The sequence below is a fragment of the Panulirus ornatus genome, chromosome 2, assembly GCF_036320965.1.
Source record: "Panulirus ornatus isolate Po-2019 chromosome 2, ASM3632096v1, whole genome shotgun sequence".
Lineage (NCBI taxonomy): Eukaryota > Metazoa > Arthropoda > Malacostraca > Decapoda > Palinuridae > Panulirus > Panulirus ornatus.
The window spans coordinates 91,197,944-91,203,943 of record NC_092225.1 but is presented as its reverse complement, the minus strand read 5'-3'; positions in this window follow the sequence as shown (position 1 = coordinate 91,203,943).

The following is a 6,000-nucleotide window of genomic DNA, read 5'->3' as shown; positions in this document are numbered from 1 at the left end:
AGGAAGGAGAGAGAGAGAGAGAGAGAGAGAGAGAGAGAGAGAGAGAGAGAGAGGTGGTGGTGGGGAGATCGCATCACCTCGCCAAGTTTCGTTAGCTCCAGGAGCGCCAGGGTGTTTGTAGCGCGGTGTTTGGTTGCCCCGTGTGTCTGCGGCGGTGGAGGTAGGTGGATGATGACGCGCGCGCGCCAGGGTTCGAGCCCCGTTGGTAGTCTAGTGGCTGCCAAGTTTTGTTGGAGTGACCGGGGGGAGGGGGGGGTTACCCACGGGTCGTATATGTATGTTTTTTTCTGGCCTGGTATCTCGTCACAGAGCCGGAGATGATGGTTACGTGCGGGGGGAAATGTACATGAGAATTGTTCAAGGGTCTCACAGCAAAGCTTTGAGGTTAGAATTAGACAGACGGAAGGTTTGATGTGTATTTAGAAGGAAGTTAGATTTCATTGCATGAAATTCTATGTTTTTTTTTTTTCCTTGTGTGTGTGTGTGTGTGTGTGTGATTACTGTTTGTTTGTTTCGAGGAGAGAGTTTTCCAATTGTGTCGTCCACTTATCCTTGTATCTATGTACCATGTCTTTAATAATTTGTGTGTATACACACACACACACACACACACACACACACACACGCAAACACCAGCCTAATCCAGATGGCCACTTGACGACGGGAGGATGAACACTGGGTACGGTGTGGGCCAATTGCCTGCGCCCAGGATTCGAACCCATACTGGTCCGACTTTGGGTGTACCCGTGGTAACTCATGGTCCGTAGCGGTAACCACTACACCACGGAGGTGTGTTTGTGTTTGTGTGTGAGTCCCTATTTATACCTTACGTGAAGGAAGTTCTACACTCGTGGACCCCCCTGCCCATCTCTTCCACTCTACTACTGTCATACGAGACATTTCAAACATCTTTATGCTGTCCACGTTCAACATTCCTCATAACCCGGTTTATTCCATTGATCCACCACTCTTCAAGAAGTATTCCTCTCCAACTCATCTAACAAGTTACGTGTTAATATCATGTTACAACCTCTTTGTTTTCTGAAATCTGTTCACCCAACCACCCACGTTAAAGAAAGATAAATATAATGTTGTGATGTGGTCGTCTTTCATTGTTCTCTCCTCTATCACCTCTTGTCTTCCCCTGTTACTTGCTCTCTTACTTCCAGGAAGATCTTTGTCTTCCTCTGAACCATGTATATATTTTTGTTTAATTCTTTGCGTTTATTTAAGTGCGGTGTGTTTGTGTCTTTGTGTAATACAGATAGAAAAAAGGAGCGGTTATTTAGACTGGTAAATGTAATTATGTAAGTATTTTCCTTTTCATCTAGTATCTAGTATGTGGAAAGGGAGCTGTGGTTTCGGGCATTATTGCATGACAGCTAGAAACTGAGTGTGAACGAATGGGGCCTTTATTGTCTTTTCCTAGCGCTACCTCGCACACATGAGGGGGGAGGGGGATGGTATTCCATGTGTGGCGAGGTGGCGATGGGAATGAATAAAGGCAGACAGTGTGAATTGTGTGCATGGGTATATATGTATGTGTCTGTGTGTGTATGTATATGTGTACATTGAGATGTATAGGTATGTACATTTGCGTGTGTGGACGTGTATGTATATAAATGTGTATGGGGGTGGGTTGGGCCATTTCTTTCGTTTGTTTCCTTGCGCTACCTCGCAAACGCGGGAGACAGCGACAAAGCAAAGTAAATAAATAAAAAATAAAAAATAAAAAAAAAAATATATATATATATATATATATATATATATATATATATATATATATATATATATATATATATATATACATACACACACACAACCATACATTTAGGTAAGATATGTACGATCATATCACTAGATATCCATTTGTGAAAATAGGTGAAAAAGTGTACATTCACTAGTCTTTACAGGTCTCTGTGGAAAATATAAATATACTTGGTCCTACACCTGTAACCTGTTACATTGGGGAATATACAGAGGCTCACAGTATCAGTGTACAGTGTACTCGTGTGTCGTATTCTGTACTTGTATACAGACTGTACAGATGTCATGCCGTCCCCCCCGCACCACCGCTCTTGTATTTCAGGCTCCGGCCACCAAGCCAACGCATTAACCCTTTGAGCACGACGGTATGATGGCGTGACGCACGCACGCACGCACACGCTCTCAGTCTCTCTCTCTCTCTCTCTCTCTCTCTCTCTCTCTCTCTCTCTCTCTCTCTCTCTCTCTCGAGCCAGTTTTTTCCTTGCTTTCTTCTTGCCTCCTCACCGTCCGTACCCTGGCCTTGGTGGGTCGAAAATAGCCTGTGACGTACGTACCTCCTCCCCCCAACCACCTTCCCATCTTCTATGAGCGTAGAGGACAGTCTGGGTGCGAGAAGGGGGGGAGGGGGGGTTTCTTGTATAACCTCCCCTCCCCCTTTCAGAGGGCTTGCATGAGAGGTTCCCCAGCCCCACGTCTGTGTCTCCGTCAGGCAGGTGTTTCCGTCCCTTCGAGCACGACGATACGACCCCGTCGAGCTCGACGGTACGACCCCCTCGAGCTCGACGGTACGACCCCCTCGAGCATGACGGTACGACCTTCCGAGAACGACGGTACAACCCCTCGAGCTCGACGGTACGACCTTCCGAGAACGACGGTACGACCCCTCGAGCACAACGGTACGATCCTCTCGAGCACGACGGTACGACCCCCTCGAGCACGACGGTACGACCCCTCGAGCTCGACGTTACGACCCTCTCGAGCACGACGGTACGACCCCCTCGAGCTCGACGGTACGAGCCCTTCGAGCATGACGGTACGACCCCCTCGAGCACGACGGTACGACCCATCGAGCACGACGGTACGAGCCCTTCGAGCTCGAAGGTACGACCCCCTCGAGCACAACGGTACGATCCTCTCGAGCACGACGGTACGACCCTCTCGAGCACGACGGTACGACCCCCTCGAGCACGGCGGTACGACCCCTCGAGCACGACGGTACGACCCTTCGAGCACGACGGTACGACCCCCTCGAGCATGACGGTACGACCCCCTCGAGCACGACGGTACGACCCCCTCGAGCTCGACGGTACGACCCCCTCGAGCACGACGGTACGAGCCCCATCGAGCTCGACGGTACGACCCCTTCGAGCTCGACGGTACGACCCCCTCGAGCTCGACGGTACGACCCCTTCGAGCACGACGATACGCCCCCTTCGAGCACGACGGTACGACCCCCTCGAGCATGACGGTACGACCCCCTCGAGCACGACGGTACGACCCCCTCGAGCTCGACGGTACGATCCCCTCGAGCACGACGGTACGACCCCCTTCGAGCACGACGGTACGACGCTAGAGCACGACGGTACGACCTCTTTTTGGTGGGTACAACAATAGCCTAGCCATCGTGATGCTCCAGGGTCGGAGCGCGTGTTGTCGTTTTCGAAGGCTCAGGGGCATCGTGGAGGGCACGGTAAACCCGCTCCAGAGTTGGTGCATTGAGGATCGAGACGTTAGTTGAAGATGCAGTTCCTGTATCGAGGTAACACTTAATCTTACCTTCCAAATTCCGCTCTTAAACCAAGAGAAGAAAATGAAAACTCTTCCCTGGGACATCCAGCCACTTTAGAGGTATTTCCATTTCACAAATACCTTCGTAGTTTTACACACTTCATACTAACTGTCCGCCTCTTCTTGTTTTTTTGTTTTCGTAAAGACATGTGAGGAATTTCGTGCGTGAGATCGTGTGCTTCCTCCTCTTCCTGGTGACTAGGGAACACCACGTCTCCTCCACCTGTGACTCTCCTGCTCCTCCTTGAGCGTGTGTCGGGATGGAGAGTTGTGGAGACACCGACCCTGGCTGTGTGGTGTGCGGATGTGTGTGCTGTGCTCCTGGGTCACCCGTGACGAGAGAGAGAGAGAGAGAGAGAGAGAGAGAGAGAGAGAGAGAGAGAGAGAGAGAGAGAGAGAGGAATGTAGGAGATTTACGGTACTACTTAGCAATGCCATCTGGCTCGATAGGAGGGAGGTGAGGGACTGGCTCTCTCTCTCTCTCTCTCTCTCTCTCTCTCTCTCTCTCTCTCTCTCTCTCTCTCTCTCTCTCTCTCTCTCCATGTACAGAGATTCCTTTGCGATATTTGGTGGGAGTTTTTTTTTATCTTCTGTAAGGGTAAAGCCTTAAATTCACATTCTTTTTTTTCTTTGGTGATGCGATGTCCACTAGAGTGTGTTCATCTCCATATCCAGCATGTCGTCTGTAGGGGATAAGGTGTTTTAACAAGTTCGCGTGAGTGGTCGCGCAACGATGATAATCGTAATGTCAGACTTTACAGACGACTCGTGGTCCTCAGGGATATTTTCATGGTCGCACCCTGAGCCCCAGACGTCCCTCGTATTGTACAGGAAAGTGCAGGAAGTGGGGAAGAATTTGATTTCACTCTACCTCGCCTTGCCCCCCGCACCAAACCCAACCCCGTCCTCGCCTTGCGCCCCGCACCAAACCCAACCCCGGGGTGCACAGAAGACTGAAAATATATCAGATCGCAAAAGTTCGCCGATAATCTCCAGCGATCGGTACCGAGGAGGTCAGTACTCCCCGCTGTGTCCGGGGGACTTATTTTTGTCTGTGAAGTGGTCGAGAGAGAGAGTGTGGGGGAAGGGGCTGGGGGGGTGAGAGGGGGTGGTGGCAATAGTTGTTGTATAGGAGGAGGTGGAGGAGGCGGAGGTGGAAGGCGGGAGCAAGAACGTGAGACGGACGCAGAACCAAGACGGCAGCGTCAATACCTCAAGTGGTTCGACGGCCTGGCACACCTGTTGAGGGACGAGGCTCAGGTAAGTCTCCAGGGGTTGGGGCAGGTGGAGGAGGAGGAGTGGGGTGGTGGAGGAGGAGGAGGAGGGGGTTTTCTCCTCCCCATCCGTGGGTGTTGGGAGTGGGAAGGGAGGAGGAGATGGTGATGGTAGTTGGAGGGTTGGTTTGTTTCCAGTGGTGGTTCGTGATTCGTCCAGTGTTTGGGTGATGAGGGATGCTGGGAGTGGTGGTAGCATTGTTGTTGTTGGTAGCCCTGTTCGTCTGGAGTGTTGGTAGGGATGTTGTTGTTGGTAATGGGTTTAGTACACCGATGGTGATGGTATGTGTTATTGCTGTTGTCAGTAGTGACACACACACACACACGTTTTGTGCCAGACGGTGATGGTGGCAGAGTTCGTAACAGATGTTGGCCATATGCTGTTATTTATGGACTCTGGTACTGTTGGCATTCTGCTTTTAGGAAATAGTGTTGGTAGCATTGGTTGTGGGTGTTGGTAATATTGGTGCTGTTGGTTTCAGGCGATGGTATTGTTGGTAATGTTGGTTATGGATGTTGGTAGTGTTGGTACAATTGGTTGCGGGTATTGTGAGTGTTGTTACTGTTGGTTACGAGTAATGGTAATGGTGGTAACGTTGTCACTCGCTACTGATGGTAACGGTGGAGGAGTTGCTGGTGGAAATGTTGTGAACACAGTGTCTGGACAACAGCGATAGCAGTGTTGATAGCAGGGTGCCAGCAGCAGCAGCGGTGGTGGCAGTGGTGGCACTGCTGGTGGTAGGGTATAGAGGGGAGAAGCGACTGCTCGTATCACTGGGACGAGTGGTGTTGGCTTCGGGCACTGGTGGCACGTGGCCGGATATTCTGGGTGCCATGTGTGGGTGGGTTGCCCCCTCGAACCCTTTACCACGGGCACTCCTTCTCTCTCTCTCTCTCTCTCTCTCTCTCTCTCTCTCTCTCTCTCTCTCTCTCTCTCTCCCCGTGTTGGGTCTAGCAAGCACAAACCCAGTGCCACACCCTCCTCCTCTCTTTGCTTGTAAAACCCCTTCGTCCTTTCTTCCTCTACTCCCTCACTGCCTTACTTCTCCTCTACAGTAAGGAGCGTTGAAAACAACGTGGTTAAGTCCCCCCACACGCCCACCACCACCACCCCACCTGCACAATGACATGTACCGCTGAACGTGGATTAAAAGGGATCTGTTGTTCTCTT